An 18,540-nucleotide genomic window follows, 5' to 3' on the forward strand; every position below is an offset into this window, starting at 1 on the left:
CCGCACTGACCATAGAACAAAAACCTGCATTCTGCCCTATTCGACGGCATCTTTGTCGGAGGCAGAACTGGATTCCGTACCCGTCCTCCTTTAATTTTTTTGATAATTCAAAAAAAGAGTTAGGATTAAAATCGGATAGGAGGCTTTGATAGGTTATGTTTCAAAAAAAAAAACAACTTTGAACGCAAACTCGTTGTGGAACTGTGAGTTTACAGTCGGATCAGAAGTACTTGTGATTTGTAGTGGAATTATTGTGGGATTTGCGTTTGTTGTGGGACGCTCACTAATGCCCACAGTGTTGCAGAACAGATGAAACCGGGTCCCACCGAGGTATTTCGAGCGGGGCAATTTTTTTTTTCGTAATTTTGTAGGTTTTAGAAGAGGGAAAAGCGAGATTTCACAAAATGATTACAGTTTTTCCCTAAAATTAAACGATAGCTTTAGCTTCCGAAGAAAGTTAGGAAAAAGTCATGCCACTCAGATTTCTAATATTTGATCTGTCAGAAGGCAACGAGAACGAAAATAGTGGACTTTTGACGGACTGTAGAACATCAAACAGTTACCCTGCTCCTATTCATTGGCACTAAAGGTAAAATAAATAAAAATAGAGGACAAAATTAAAATGGATCGTTTCGCCTCTACCTAGACGATCCATTTTAGAACTAGCCTTCCTTGAGGCTCCTCAGTAGGTGAGGAAGGCTGATCCTAACCAAACAATGTATAAACAAATCAAACTAATAAAACAATATAAAAATATATTAAAAAATCCAATTAATACAAATAAGAGTCCAAATCATAATTTAATATTTTTGATACTCAGTTGCGCAGCCTAGACATGTCTTTTAAAAATTGTCATTAGAGCACATTATTTTCCAAACAAGTGAATTGTAAGAATTAGTACCATAATAAATAGTATAAAGAGGACTTACAAGAATTGATACAAGGAAGAGTAATTTTTAAACTAAAACAATCACGTTCATCTGGATTAGTGGATGACTGATCTCTGAACTAATTTTTTGTTAATTTGAACTTCTGAATAACAGCTATTATATTATGTATGCTAAGCGGAGCAGCAACAATACGACGTGCGTGTTGGTTTCCGTATCGTAATTAAAACATGCTGACTATTTTTAGATAAAATCATGCACGAAACAGTAATCGCAGTCACTTGTGACAGAGATCACACTTTGTGTGTTGGCAGATAAATGACCTTCGATCGGCTTTCGTTTTCAAAAACAATGATCTCTGTTCCGGGACCCCTTCCGGGTGCCCTTTGGTGGTGACTAAGCGGCTACACGTCTCCTTCATAAATAGTTCCAATCGGTGAAATCAAGTCATTCAAAACCTTTGCCTATTTCTTTTTTATTCATTTATGCAGGTGAATTTATTGAAGTCTGGTTCCCATCAACTTTTTTTGCAAACATTTTCTTGTCCACATTATTGTACCATCTTACAATTGATACTGTAATCTTTTTGTTTTTTTTTTAAATTGAAATAAACACAATTTTTCTCAATGTACAATACATCATCCGGAATTTTCTAGGATTCTCTTACATCTTTTGATTTACTTACAGTGTTCAGCCTACAGAATTCGCTTATCCGTGGCGAGAAACCCTTTTCCAGAGCTTTTCCAGAGATTGATAAAACCGCATTATTTATGCGATGACGCAGTACTTGCGCAGAATTCAGAATGTACAAGCGTTAACACAAACATTCGCTTTGAGCACCATCTTCCTTTCGAGTATCCTTTCGTGACAAAAGTGTGGGTATATTCTGAAGAAAGAAGACGTCGGTGTTGTAGCGTTAGACCGCTAGACGAACAGAAATTATTTTGTCGGTCACTACAATGTTGCTCTCAAAATAGCCCATATAGGAGAGAGGCGCTTATAGAAGGTCCCAAGGAATCCAGATAAGATTTTTTTCGCAATCTGATTGCCATCTTTACCAGTATTTTGTTAAAAGCTATTTGTGAGATAGAAGCGGGTGGGGCGCAATCGGTTAGAGGTCCGCTATGGCCGCACGATCAATGGTTCGAAACCGCCCTAGTGCCAACCAAGCCTTTCATCCTTCCGGGGTCGATAAATTGGTTCCAGACTTGTCTGGGAGAATAAAAGCACTGACTTGATCATCGGCTGGTCCCCGTAAGTCATTGTTTAGGCCAACTCGGGTTCCAAAGCCTCAACGATTAAAAATTACAGTAAAACGCGTTGACGCATCCCAAATGGATTGATACGCCAGTTACTTTAACTTTTTATTTGTAAGATTAAAAAGTCATCATCCGAAGAAGCAGAAAAAATGCACGTGAGGAAGCTTTTTCTGCACATGTCGTTTACTAATTTACTAAAAATCAGCCTTAACATTTTTAAATATGCGAAAAAGAAACTAATCATAGTAGCAACACATGAAATATTATGTAACACTAAAATGCTAGAAATTATATATATATAAATTATAAGCTAATGTAAATAATACATCTATTAAAATTATCAATAAATTATAAATTGCATAAATAACACATCTATTAGAATGATAAATTATAAATTACTAGTATAAATAATACATCTATTATAAATAAACTACAAATTAGTGTAAATAACACATGTAACAAAGTTATGAATAAAATTTTAAAAAATCCATTGAAAATATTTGAGGGAAGTGAAACGATAATATGTTTGTAGCGATTCTCCGACCGGTCGTTTCTTTCGTCTTCGCCATCCGGATTTCTTTTTGAATGGCTGAGGAGTGAAATGTTGTGAAAGATAAAAAGATTTGTGATCGACATTGATTGATTTGAATTTTGGCGGTTATTTTAGTCTATCTACCATTTTTTCAATTTTGATTAATTTTAGAATACTATTCTCGTATTATAACCACACCAAAAACCTAGTTTTTTTTTTGTTCTTTCTGGCTGCACCTAATCAGAATTCCGAATGGGAATTCGGATAGTTATAGGAGAATAGGGAACGGACTAGACCCTGATTGAACCTTCTGGTCGGATCGAAACGCGCAAAAGATCAAACCATCGAATGTTCGACGTAAATGGTCACGCCGAATGCGTTGTTATATGTCGATAGCAATTAGAGATCACAATCACACACCAACACACACATACGTTGGCCCAAATACTCCAGAACATCCCAGTTCTTTTCGATGCTAACCTTATACTCTGTGGAAGATTCCTCGAATTAAATTTTTATGTCTAATTTTCTTCTTGTTCCGAATGTTTTTCTTTTCGAATCCTTTTTTCTGACTCACTACCTTGAAAACATCAGTTTAATGCATAATCAACTAGTGTTTTCGGCCTCACATCAAACTTTTACTGTCAGTTTTTCGAAAATGTATGTTGTTGGCATGAATTGGGGTTAGATCCCGTATATTTTTGATTGTTTTCATGTCTACCTCAAACTGCATGTGCTCATAAAAATCTACTAAGTAAATTCCTGTAATGACGACGTCACAACGTCAAAATCCGAGGACTAACCTTCCTGTTATTTCCTTCCGGAAGAAAATTTCTTTGCACTGTTTCTGTTCTTGACAAATTTGAGGGTTGATACAGCCGAAATTTTAATTTTAATTACTGTTACCAAATTTAATTTTCAATACTTTCGATATTTTGCTTTTCGTCATTTGCTTCAATACCAAATACATAAATGATTTATCCTATAAAACACCTCGTTATCCTCCAGAAGATGTACATCCAGACAAGGCTGTGCTTAGGAATTACAGATAAAAGAAGTGCTTGTTTTCGGTGCTAACTTTTTTCTGCTATGTATAACATATTATCTATTTATTTATTTTTTTATTTACTCTATTTTGTCTCAAAACTATGAACCCTCAATGTTTAAATAGAGAAATCATGAGTTCTTTGATTAAAACCCGTTCTGTTCTGGATACAGAAACACATCTTTAGTCATCATAATGTGTTTTGCAGCCTGTTTTTTTGTAAAATTTATTTTTGAATTTTTGGTTAGTGATGAGTGCGTTGCACGTTTCAAGCGTTTTACTTCCTTCAAAGTTCGACTTATAGGATAAGAATGTCAGGTTCCAGAATTCGGTGTGTACGGTTGGATTCCACGGGGTTTCACGTTGTGATTTCATTTTCTAATTTTCCTGGAACATTTCGATTTCATGGATCCCGTCTAGGTCTTTTTTCTTTTGCTAATAATTGGCGCGTACTATAAAATACTCCTAAGGTCAAAGAAGCAAACTCTCGATCGCAAGGATAAATCGATCAGCAAGGGGTTCTAACGGTCATACGAATGAATGTGTGGCCAGTTGTTACCTGAAATTCTTGGATCCCATTTCAGTAACTCTCGCTTCTTTCTGTAGGCTCTGCGACGTGAGTATTTTTGCACTGACCACAGTTCTGCTCCTTGCAAGTCGGAAATGAATATGAGGAAAAAGAAATAGTTCCTATATTATTCAGGAAGCTGAAACTGACGGATGAATGCTTTCTTAAGCTGCGCAACCACCGTAGATTGTATCTTTGCGGATCAAGTTCGGTTTTTTCTTGGAATCACAATGCAGTCCTTTGCGCTAATCACTATGTACTAACTATGGCTCACATAATGTTGAAGGCATCACCTCACGAATCTGGGGTGGTACGGATTTCCGGTGGAGTATTCGTATACGGGATCGTAGATTATGGAGAGAAGTGTGATCCCGTCCATTTCCTCCTAATTGGCCCGTAAGATACAGCCTCGAGCGTTCCGGCGCACTATTTTCCACAAGGAGTTCGATTGGAGCGCGCCAGCCTTGTGCACGCGCCGCATCTTCCGGACCATTTTTTACGGCAGTTAGGAAGAAATTAACGGAATCAGCCTCCTCTTCATAATCCGCAATTCCGTATACGAATACTCCACCTGAAATCCGTACCACCTCAGATTCGTGGGGTGATTCCTTTAAGGTGAATTTACCTCCTCATGTCCCATTGTGCACATAAATCTGGACACACCAAAAATTAACCAGTAAACAGAAGTCCATTCCTATTTGTGTTGGACGCACGCTGCAAATAAAAAACCATCAATGCGACAACAGTACGTCAGCGGATTAATGTATAATGCAAAGATTTTTCGACTCTAAAATTGAAAACAAGTCTTTGTACCACCACCGCATGTTGTCACACGTTACCTTCTATGCAAAACTTATTTTTTGGAAGCGCGAAAATTCGTCCTTCCTGGAATTGCATCGTAGAAAGCGACGACGCCGAAACTTATTCTATGTAGTTTACACAGTTTACGGGATATTTACTCCGTGATTTCTATTTTGATGAGAAAATTACTGGATTACATTTAATTACAGTTAGCCGTAATAAAGTTTGTTAAGTAGCATCTTAGGTATGATGACTTGTTCTGGATGAGACATTTAAGAGGATATATCACAAATGATCTGATTTTCTAAGTTCTGACGAAGGCGACAATGCCGAAAGGTTAGCCGTAATAAAGTTTGTTAACAATAGCTTGGCTTTTGCTTCACTTTACCTATCGAGAACTTACTTACTTTACTTTTGCAAAAAAGAGGAAACTTTGAGAAACGCAGAGAAAATATTCTCCAGTTCTCTTCAGTCATTGCTGTAAATCCGTGATCTGAATCGTAGTAGGATGGCAGGTAGCATTTCTTTCTGCAACAGCTTACTGTTGATCTGACTATTTAGAGGAGAATAATAGCAAAATAAATAAATGAAATCAAAGACAAATTACTGAAATAAGAGGAATCCTGAAGGGAATATTTAGGCTTGGTGAAGATGATACGATCCCTAAAAATCGAGGAATCCATTGTTCAAGAGAAACGTTCAGCTCAAAATATCAAGTAGTGCACATTTCAATAATAAACAGTCAAGTAAACAATAGTAAACAGTTGAAACAAAGTTTATGACAAAATTAATCACGTGGACAAGCATGGATTATTCACTATGAGCCGTCTAGAAGCCTCTTTGAATGATTTTTTTTCCTTTTTTTCTGATTCCCAATGAAACGAATTCTGTTAAAAATTAGAGTTTGTTCTTTTTTTCCATACTTTCTAAGGATAGATACATGCATAGGTTTTTCTGCAAAATTTGCAGCTATTAAATACTTTCTTTTTATTTCTTCATTTAAATCCATTTTGTGAATTCCTTGAGGTTCCGTTTCTCGTTCAAACTTCAACTCCTCTGGTTTCTTTTGTTTCTTCCAACTTTTCATGGCGACAGCTTTGTTCTTCACCTTCCGTCTATGAAAACAATACACACATTACGACAACATTACGGTTTTTGTTGTGAATTGTAGCTGAAACCAGAAGAAGAAGAAGGTGCACTTATCAATTTGTGGTGTCTAAACGCGAAGTTCCTCTCTCATTTCTCCTTTTTTATCTTATTTTTTTTCGACTTCTTTAAGCCACTCGTAAACATCTTTTTTTTGAATTCTTTCAATGATTATGTTTTTATCAACATTTTCCAACAACAACACCAAGTTTCTATGTGTTTCTCAATCGGGGTGTGTTGTTCTCGTTTTACAGTTGTTTATATTTTGATTAGTAGTTTAATAATTTAATAAAATAAAACAATAAAAATAAAATTTTGTTAACTATATTAAAATTTAAATTATAAAAATAAAAATTTATTAATTATATTAAAAATTAAGTTAAAAAATAAAAATTTGTTAACTATACTAAAAACTAAATTATGAAAATAAAAATTTAGGGACACAAAACAGAATTTAATAATTTACGGATAACTACTATTTATTATCCACTAAATCATTGCAGTAGTCATGGAGTGTAATTTTTTCATATATGTATATATATATATATATATATATATATGTATTTTATTTTAAAATTATATTAAATCTATTAAAATTTAATATAAAATACATATACGTATATATATGTATTTTATATTAAAATTAAAAATAATAAATTTCAAATTTGAAAAAGTAAACAAAAAAACTTAATTTGACAAATATTTATTATTACACAAGATTTTCCTTAAACTGACTGACTGAGACCGCTGTGCCTATTTCGTACTTTATATCTTTTTTTTTGTGTTTTTTCCCTCCTTTTTTTTTGTTTTGACCGATCCTGCTTATTGTTTCCGTGGTTGTAAATAAGCGTGGCTGTAAAACGTTGTCACGTAACCTCGTACGTGTACGGACGGCCGGGCGGTCGGCCGTCATTTCGCTCAGAGCTCAACTGATCAAACTCTCAACGTACAAAATTACACTTCATGACTAATGTAATGATTTAGTGAACAATAAATAGTTGAATCCGTAAATTATTAAATCCTGTTTTGTGCCCCTAACCTGGTCATATTGTTACAAATTGTGTCCAACTGATCATAATGCAGACAGGTTTCACACAACTGGTGGTATGATCGATTGTGGTTGGGTTTTTAACTACTTCCGGATAGTTTACCAGTCTCAGGAAAAAGTCAGAGAAATCATTTCCTTACACACATAACTCAATTCCGTGCAGGATTTTTGTATCCATGATGCAAAGAACGTGATTAAAATGGGACCGGAATAGAATTACTGCGTTTTGAGAGGAAAAAAAACTGACAGATTACTAATACCAAAATAGATATATTATTTCTGGATAAAAGTCATAGGTGACTGTAGTTGTAGTTGTTTTGTAGTTGTTGGTTTTAGTGATCCATTAAAAATAGGTTCGCGTCACTGTAAGCGCAACGATTTTGTTCCAAAAGTCATCAGGTCAGGGAAAAAAACTGCATTTTTGATAATAATACTTCCATTTACGTATTAAAATCTCTATTACTTTGTTAATGTCAAGAAAGTATTCTATTTAGTTTTATTTTTCTTTTTTTTTTAAGTTCAGCCTAAACGGCAGCGCCAAAGATGGGAAATGCAGGATTTTTGGGCGATTCCTATGCATTCCTTTATAGAACCCAGTTGTCCAAGGTGGTTGTTTCTGCGCCCGCTCAATGTCGTTGGATTCGTTCCTGAGTAGTGTGGATCCACGAAAATGATGCAGTATTCTGAATTTTGCGTTTGAATTTACGCAAATTGTTGAATCATACGGTTTTGTGTTGTTTTGGAGTGAAAAATCTCAATATAAGCGCAAAGTGATGGATACTAACAAACAACGAGAGCAAGATTACAGCTGACTTGAGATCGACGTGATTTCTGGATTCGGAAACGACATCAGCATATCAACGACACTGGCGCGCAATCGGCTTTACAGCGCTGTTGAACAAAAAAATTATTTAAAAAAATTTAAAATATTAAATTAAAAAAAATCAAAAATTAGAAAAATTAAAAAATGAATAATAAATTCTTAAAAAATCTCCATTTTTAAGGAAAGCTGCTGTTCCTTGAAAAACTTTCTAGATGCTCTCACAAAGAAAGAAGAAGAAAAAGAAAGATGGAAGAAAAAGAAAGAATTATTCTCTCTACTCTAATTATCCTTCTTTTTTAAGACATTTTTGAATAATTATCTCTAATTATTCTTCTTTTTTTATGAGAAATTTTTATATAGTTTTCCCCAAATCGTTTTGAGTGAAAACCTTCTACCCTTTGAGATTATGGTTTGTACAAGGGGAACGCTATACTGCGATTATTTTATTTTATGCTGCAAACCGAGATTCTGTATAAAATCGCCTTTTTTTAATCAGTAATTATTTCAGACATAAATGTTTACGTTTTCGGCAAAGCGGCTCTGCGTTGCTGGGAATCACGTTATTTCTGCAAAATCACGCTCGATCCGATAACGATCAAAGATTGTGGCGATCAGACGCAGATACAGTATCAGGAACACATTTCGCTCCCGCCTTCCTTATCACTCAATGTTCAAACTCTCAAGTGATTCTTCATCGATCAGATCAGAAAATTTCATGTGATATAAAAAAAAGGGAATGTGAAGGGAACTGAATCAAGAAGTCAAAAATTCACAAGATAATCATTTTGTCAGGTTGTATAAAAGTAAAGTAATTAATACCATTACTTGTTTTGCAACGAATTCTAGTAAACAAAAATCGAGAAATCACAAAAATTTCACGACAACAATGAGATAGGAGAAGGATGAATTCAAAAGCGCATCGATGCACGTAATGTTGTCGATTTATTTGTCGCAATGGTGTTCCGAAAAACAAAAACTCTAAAGTTTATGTGCGTTGTGGATTCGCTCATAAATTAACAGACTCGTTTTGTAAAAATCCAGATTATAAATGAGGGTTTAAATGGCATATTTATGTAAGATACGGGGGTATATTGGACACGGCTATACTCCTACCGATGTGCTTACTTCTTACGTTGACGCCTACGACGTTCCACTTTCCGGATTAGAATTTTTTCCGTCTCCTGGACACTGGTTCCCCAATTATTTCTTATTTGAAGTAGTATTAGAGTTCTTAAGCTCCTTAAAGTACTGACTGGAGATAGGAACGTGGTTCTTAGGAATATATCAGCCGAGGAAACTCGGAATACATCCAGCTGCACATCCAGGATGTTTGGTTTGTCCACGATGACCTGACCGTTATCTGACGTTGATGTTGATGTTTACCTAACCGATGTGGACCTCTGCTCCCGTATTATAAATGGAGCAAAACCGAGTAAAACATTTTGGATTTCACCGCCCGTATAGGTGTAAAGAGTTGCTTCGTCGGATGATTCATAAGAACTATTCCGCGTTTTATTTGCTGAACCTACGTACTGATACCCACGTATCACTGAGAAATAAGTCACTGTCGAACATCATAGCGAAGATTATCGTTTTCCTGGATTATTTGTTATATTCCATTTCCAAAAGAATCTAGTTTCTCTTCATTTTGCATTCATCTTGAATGTCAAGTTTTTTTCTTGAAATATCAACGAACATTGTTTGGTATTGAGGTTTGTTCGTAAATTTGAAGGGGCCAAAGTCCCTATGGGATGACTGATCTCAGGATTTCTTTGCGAGAATAAACCTTGATGATGGTTTGGTGACTTTTTTGTCAGCTCCTAGACATACTTTTTTCCTACGTCATGTTTCCCATGTTCCTCATCTTCCAGAAATGTTTCGAGCCAGAATTGAATATCGTCATGATTCTTTGGAATTCGAAAAAAAATTGCAAAAAAAAATCTCGTCAGCTCTCAAACATACTTCCTCTCCACCTCATGCTTTGCATTTTCCTTATCTCATAGAAATGTTTCAATCCAGAATTGAACAACCGTCATGATTCTTGGGAATTCGAAAAAAATTGCACACAAAAAAATTGAAAAAAGATTGTGTGTTTATCTAAAACTTTTCAAGGATTATGTAGTGGTGAAAACTAGAAAATTGACAGCGTTTCAAACAACCTCTAATAGCAATTCATATTCGGATGAAACTAGTAATTGAAAGTCGGAAAAAAAGGTTAATTGTCAGTGATGTTCTCAAATTTTCAGGAGAATATGTACTCGGTTGCTCGCAAAACCAGTTTGAATCAGTCAAACAGAGCCACTCCATTCTTTTTCAGCTTTTTGCCACTGCGCTTTCCATATCCTTTGCTTCTGCTCCACAATCTAAAATACCTCTATTAATCTTGAAAAAGATAATTTGTTGTTGTTCAATGTGTGACGAAAATTTTATACTATTTTTAAAATAATTCAATTTACTTTAAAATATTTTATACTTTTTTTTTAAAAAGTTATTCTGGATATGGTGATCTGAATTTGGATTTCTGGGTTCGGCAACGAAGTCATTGTATAGGCCAATACGTGTTCCAAAATCTCAACGATTACGAATTCCAGTAAAACGCGTTTGCGCATCTCCAGCGGATTGATACGCCAGTGACTTTATCCTTTTTTATCCTTTTAAAATCGTTGTAGCGTAGTGATAATAGGTTTCGCAGCGTCTGGCAGCGTCTGTGTGGTTGATGGTTAGTAACCGCGTTAGGGTGACTAGGCTTTTCATCCCTCCACCGTTATTAAACTGGTACAAGATTTATCTGAAATCATAAAAAACATCGACTTTAAAAAAAACTTTAAAACACCGTCAGACCCTCATATGACTTGAACGAGTTGAAGCGCATTCCAAGCAAATTAAATAACGTTAAGCATGCTATTTTTGACTTTTTAATTAGAACAAAGTAAGTCCTGAGAAACGATTTTTTCTTGTCATTGAAGTGAGTTTCCCTTAATGTTCCTAAAGAAAACGACGTGGGATCTCTTTTGTTCCTACGAGGATTGCAAGAATGCGCCACCACTCTACACGTTCCGATTCCCTTAGGAGCTCTAATTATTGGTTTTACTGGAACAGGCTGTCGAGGAGACCTCATCGATCGTCAACCGCTCGCTTTCGGACGCAGCGCATGTGCAAGCGAGGTGCGCTGTAACGCACCTCGTAGGAGCAAACGCTGTTTTTTTAGGACGATTAAGAGGGATTGAGTGGGGAAATTTTTTTAAAAAAGTCTAAAAATTTGAAAAATTTAACTCAAAAAACAAGTTCTTATAGGGACAGTGATTAGTTTTGTTTGATTTGAATTTTGATTCTGATCCACTCTATATTTACACATTTTTAAGGTATAAATGAATCTTTTATCAAATAAAGAGAAAAAAACAGATAGAATATCTTTTTTTTCTATCCGCTGTATTTCATTGTATTCTTTCAAGAAAATTCTCGTTTTTTTCCGGTAAAATCCCACACGTATAACAAAGTAGCGGTTTTAAATTTGAATAATCAATCGTTTTTGAGCTCATGCGAAATTTTAAACATTTCCTAACCTCATCACTCCTGTCAAGAAGCATATACAATAATAATAAACAATGGCAATAAAAATAATAGATGAAAATATTAATAACGAATAATAAATAGTGAGAAATAATGAGAAGATAATGAATAAGAAATATCTGAAGGACTCAGGAACAGCGGAAATTCCTAAACGCACAGGTGACGAATTCCATGATATTTTCGAGTCACAACCCCTGCCAATAAGCTTAGCCCCCAAACAATCTGGCGCTATTAGCGGATTATGTGACGTGCAATCCATCGGTCCGATCAGATCACAAGATGCACGTAAACAACCGGTCGATAGCGGCAGTCTTGCACCTGGCGCTCGGATGAATGATCTCCAAAAGTCATGCGTCGGTTGATCTCTACGGAACGTATTATTTGATCGCATGGTGTCTGTTGTTTCCGTTGCGGCTACGATCCCTCGCAGTGTGATAGCAGTTCGAAGATCAGAAAACCAAACGTTGGGCGTCGGGCCACCCCGATCGCACCTGCGGCACCGGCGGGACCCGAACGATCACGTATGATGCGACGTGATCATCACCACTACTTGCTCCGGCTGATCTCTCTTTGTTCCTGGACTCACGGCCTTCGTCTCCTCTTCATTTCTAGGCATGAGGAATTCTTTTTAACTTTTTGACTTTATTTTAACTTTACTTTTTAAAGCTTACTTTTTAAACTACAAAATCCCTTCTTTTTCTTTCTCCCCTATAGCACGATGAACATTTCCAACATTTTTTCCTCTGAACTAATACTGTATGCTTTTGAACAATTTTCCGCAAAAATTTCAAATTATAAAAAATAGTATATTTCTTCTGAGATCCAAGAAAAGAAAGAATGGAAAAGATCTTAAAAAATAGTCCCTTGTAGATATTATCCATGTTATTACGTTACTCATTCAAAATTGATCAGCACAGGTCAAACGTCGGAAATTCTGGTCCGACTCAGTCCTCTTGCTCCGCTTTGGATTTTTCTGGAAGTGATTTGAGAATAAATATCTTGAATTTTTGTTTTCTCTCGATTACGGTTATTCTATTATTCAATTATTCTCTTTTATTTATTTATTTATTTATTTATTCCATTATTCTCTTTTCTTAATTACAGTAGCGTAAAACAATAACATGCTTCCCCCCAACAGCTGAAAAGAATCGCAGAGTCGCAGATGGAATTGAGAGCACTTTCTGGACTCTTTCTCGTTTTTTTTTAAATATTATTCACACTTTACTATTTCTAATAAATATAATTATATTATTATTGTTATATAAATATTTTATTCGCCTACATTCGTACTGAAAATTCGGTTGCTACAATTTAATCTACAAAGTTTCTTCACACAATCTTTTCTCTTCACAATTTGTTAGATTTCCATACGATTTCATCCAGGATCTCTAACCCGTCCATCTCATATTTTGCTCACAACTACGGTATCATTAACGACACTAGGATAGTTCGAATAATCGATTTGATCATTCAATGTATGAAGAGACAGAACGTATTTGGTTAAATGGTTCTTTGGAAGAACGACTAAAGTTTTTTAGTTGACCACTTTGACGGCGTCGGAAATAGCTGTAGCTTGGGGATTGTATGAATAATCAGAAAAAATATAATATAATAATGTTAAAACAATAAATTAATAGTAGTAGAGAAAAATAATAGTAAAAAAAAACAATAGCAAAATAGTGATTTAATAATAAAATAACATAGTAATAATAATAATAATAATTTCCCCGTTCTCCAATTCTGCTGTTTTTTTTTCCTCGTTCGTTTGTCAGAATGTGAGACAGACATCACCATTTCAGCACAAAAGAATTCTTTGAATTCTATTGTGGATAGCGCCGAGTCATATTACAATTGCAATGTTTTCTACACAACATTGTCGGCTGCCTGGATTTTGTAGCTACAGTTTCGAAAAACTCGGAATCGCCTGGCTGATGACTTCACGGTCTTTCGCGGCGGAGTATCGCGTAACGCAGATCAGTAGATCGTATTTTTCAACATCGATATCCGATGATGTTCGAAAACGGAAACTTTTCTGGAATCCAGAACTAAATGAGAAAGAACATCAACTGTAATAGCGTCTGCGTATCCACGGGGCAAAAAGACATAACGGAATGGGAAATGTTCAGCATGGTAGTACTATTCTACCGTAGCTGAAATTATCCACCAAAGATATCAAAGCGCCCTCCGCACCGAATCCACGACATCTCCGATCCTCCACGATCCTACGTTACGTTAATACCCAATGAATCAGTTTACGCAACGAGACTACTCTTTACACCTGCAAGAGTGATGCATCGAAACTCTTCAAGGTGGATCTTATAACTCATACGAAAGTACAGATTTACCTTATCGGGTAATCTAATTGTAACCCACTTTGTATGGTTTCACACACCCTTTATGTTCTCATTACGTAGAACCTACGATTGTAAAGAGTTGCGTCGTTGGATTGAATAAGGTCTATGGTGGTTCTAACGCCTCTGATTGTTGGATTTATAGGAGCATTTTGCTTTTTCGTTGTAGTAAAGAATAATAATCGCAAAATTCCATAGTATAATAAAATATAAAATATAAAAAATATCCAGAATCCCATGTACTCGCGGAAAGAATCGAATATCAAAATTTCTTCGATTCTTGCCTTGGAAGGGTCACTTCAGGAGGTGGAGGAACTGTCACTGCGTAGCCGGAAGTATATTTTTTAATCATTTTGAAAGTATCCTTTGCATAAATGCCTTAAAAAAGCTTTTCAAAAAATACATATCATATAGTTTATAGATATTTTTAAGAAACTGTTCTTAACTTTCAGGAAAACTTTTAAGACTTCTAAGACTTTTAAGAACTTTTTAAGAAACTATAACTTTTAGGAAAAGAAACTTTTAAGTACTATTCCTCGCCTATGTGCTTTGTGGTTGTCTTTAAAGTTCCTATTATTGCCTTCGGATGTGGTATGGGAATGTATTTTCCTCGTTTGCTGCTGTGAATTCCGTAATTGTTGTTTATCGTGTTGCTTATTTTTTTTGCATGCAATAGCCACTTCAGCATCGTGCCCGGCGTCGTGAAAAATACTAGTTGTTTGTCGAGCTTACGGATTATTTTGCATGTTGTTTACTGCATGCCAGGAGTGATGATAAATCGCTGTAAATAATCGTTTGCTCTCACACATCACACACACATACACACATATATATATATGGTAGGTATATTTTTAGAGTTGTGATTTATTTACTGGCTGCAGATAATTATTGCAGAGTTTTTTTTTTATGGATCGTAGGTCCTCTCAGCGTCCAATCAGTCATCCTTCCTGTGTACCGTTATGTCTTCAAATAACGCTCTCATAGCGCTCCTCTAAAAGTTGCCGGGGACGTTTTCGTCGTTCGGGAGCGAAAGTAGGCGGGACTTTTTCGACAACACTTCCACGAAAAAAAAAGGAACCCACGTAACCGGTTACTCCCTGTGAAAAACATTCCTCCTCGCAACTGTTTCATCACTAGTTTTCTTCGATGTTTTCTTTTTCTGGTTGGTTCGTTTTTTTCCTTGTGATCCACACATTTCTGTCGTTTTGTTATCGTTGCCGTTATCTGTTGTCGCATTCGGCGCCGGCGATCTTTTAATTTTTGATCTTTTGGACTTTCTCTCCTAAATTCCGTCATTGCACGCGATCGAATGCGATCGCGGTTCGCATCGAGGAGAAAACCATCATGGATGAATCAGATCCAGCGCTGAAAATTGGCCCATTAAACAAGGACATTAATAAGAATGACTACATAATTGACTGCGAATGAAAAAATAATAATTTTGTTTCATTTTGATGACGAGTCGCATTACATTTCGGGGTCTACTTTTTATAAAATAATTAACTATCGTTGTTTTATTACTTGTTACATTTTTGTTTAATATTTTTCAATGTTTTGCCGCTCGCCTTCCAAAATATAATTTAGAGAAATGTTTGGGTAATGGAACGCCTTCCTTTTCCTCCTTATTTACTTCTCTAGTTCTCTTTTCCTTTCAAATATGTCCAGGTTTCGAATCCTTTTCTATTTTTAATATTATTAATGTTTTTTTGAATATTTTTCTGGGACAATTTTTTCCTTGCCAACGATTTTCTTCTTTTTGCTATTCTTAATCATTATTTTATCTTTCTTTTTTCTACTTTCTGCTCGGCTTTTGGCTCAATTCTTGGGAGGTATCTGACCATTTATAACGAAAGACACTTATTTTTATATTCATGAGATTCTGAACCCTACGTCGTATCCACTGTCATTCGATGGACGTTTTGCTCATCTGTTTTATAGATGTCGATTTGAAATTTTGTGGCGCTGTTGTTCATTGAAAAGAAAAAAAAAATTCTTGGTAACCTTATTTGCTTAGATTTTTTGTTGAGCTTTCCTCAACTCATAGTTGTTTTTTTCTGGAAGAGAAGTTTTTTTTCGTTTCGTTCTAGCGATGATTCTCGTTATAAACCCCTTGTTTTTCTTGAATACGAATTAATCACATTCACAGAGTCACCGCGACATACTTCAAAATTTCCCCAAATTTCCCGGGTAGCTTTTCTTTGCGAGTTATTTTCGCTTAGAACTGAGAGATGCAGATTGTGATATGTGGAATGACGTCAGGATTCCGCAAAAAATGTTCATTACCTGAAAAACTCGTCGACGATTGGAAGCTGTGACTGTGCAATGTGCAATCACAACTGTGTACATTTAATATATGTATCCAGAACAAATCGTCAGTATCAAATGAGTCCAATTATAGAGTTTTTTTTTCGAAAATCTCATTTATTTGACGTTGTAATGGTGCAATCTTCAAAATTATCCAACCTAAACTTTAAATAACTCATGAGACCTTGGTAGAGGAAAAAATTTCCTACATGTGCTAGAGAAAAAAAAAGCTGTGCTGTGTAAATTATGCTTCGTTTCCCTTAACTTCAGGATCCGGCTTACTTGCTGATTAAATTTTCTGTTTACTTTTCTTTCATTATTCTTATTACTCAACGTCCAAGCGCTTTTTTTAGCTTATAAAATGACAACCCTTTTATCTGAAAAATCTTATGAGTAAGCTAAATTATCACATTACTATTACAAAAAGAAGCTCATAACGTTTTCTTTGAAGACTATGACGAATTGATTTCACCGTTGAGTCCATGATTTCCTTATCTGGGAGTCGTTAATTTTCCTTAGACGGTTGCTGGTGTGTCTTAATCATCAATCGGAGGAAATTATCGGAAGCAAAAACAATTGAGAAAGTCCGAATTTAATATTTATGGAAAAAAGAGAAGCTTGTATATGTCGTTGACGGTTTTTTTACGTGATCTACACTTCCACAGAATTGAAGTAGAAGCTTTGGAGGATGTGTAAACACGCTAAAATATTTTGTATACTTTCTGAAATTTCCTAAAAAAAATCTCTTCTTAAAAAAAAAAACTCTTCTTAAATCTCTCTTTTTCTTAAAATCTTAGGTTCTAAAAAGGATTTGGTTACGAGTCCAGAGCTAAATATGTGATATTTTCCTATTGACACATTATATTTTTCAGGTTATTAAATTATTATTCGTATAAATTGCCTGTTTGATGACTATTTCATTTTAATTCAATAAATCTACAAATGAAATAAATCTAAAATAAATTTTAAAAATACAATACAAAAATAGCTACAATAGCTTACAATTTTAACTAGAATATTTTCGTGTTTTCATCATTTTCAAATATTCTATTCTAAACTGGAACTATTCATGTTTTGTTTACCCCAACTACATATGTGTAGCATTCGAATATTCGCTGCTTCGCGTTCCGGCTTCGATTCCATGTTTTTCAGCGACGAATTTCACGCACACGTACACACATCCACACATCCACACACACATGCACAACACAACAATTTATTGTGATGAAAATTCACTGCTTACCTCTTGATTGTTCGGCTTCAATTTTTTTTTTCGCACGCGCGCTCGCTAACTCTTCTTGTTGTTGTTGATGTTGTGCCGATGTTATGGATGTCAGGATTACGGTACCTGAGGTTTCTTCTCGAATTCACAGCCTGTATCACCATATATATCGTCATGTTCAGTAAAATTCAGGTGAAATTCTAGTGAGCGCCTGTCCCATCCTGTTTTTTTTTTCTTCGTTTTATGGCAAAAATGCCGGTGTTTTCAATAAATAAACTAACAAATACAGTGAAAAATTGAATACGTAATCGCAATGTCGCTTTGCTTTACGTTCTGTCTGTCATCTTACGCACTATTGCGCATCTATTGCGATCAGATACGAAACATCACTTTTCACTCGCTCGCTGTAAACTCGGGCTGCGAAAATCATTTCTACCGGTTTCGGCTGATGTTGAGTGTTAAATTTATTCCCCGTGTGACAAGCTGTATGACGAATAAATAAATGAAGAGACCAGAAGGATTAGCGGGATTTTATCGCCGTATTTAGCACACATAAACCCTGGATCATTCCTATATATCGCTTATTTTTGATCGCCAACTGATCTGTGAAGTATAAACGAGTGGGGAGGGGTAGACCCTGTGTTTTTGCGCGTGTGATCTTCGAAAGGCTATCGTTAGAATAACGTGATTCCCTGCCTGAATGCCTGCGGCCCGTGTTGATGACAGAAACCGGTCGTATTTTGCACACGAATGATGTCATCCTCGCCATGAAGTCGCCCCATCTTATGATTCAATGTGTTTCCTGCACATCTAACAACTAACAGAACAATAATATGACGTTTTGAAATGTGTCCGAAATAGAATTTTTGCTTATCGCCGGTCCCCTGATAACAATAATTTCTATAATAAACGTATACGTGATTGGAATGAAAAATCTGTTTTATATCGTCGTCACAAGGGCAGCGTAATAGGCATATGTCACAG

Source organism: Necator americanus, chromosome IV, assembly GCF_031761385.1.
Source record: "Necator americanus strain Aroian chromosome IV, whole genome shotgun sequence".
NCBI lineage: Eukaryota > Metazoa > Nematoda > Chromadorea > Rhabditida > Ancylostomatidae > Necator > Necator americanus.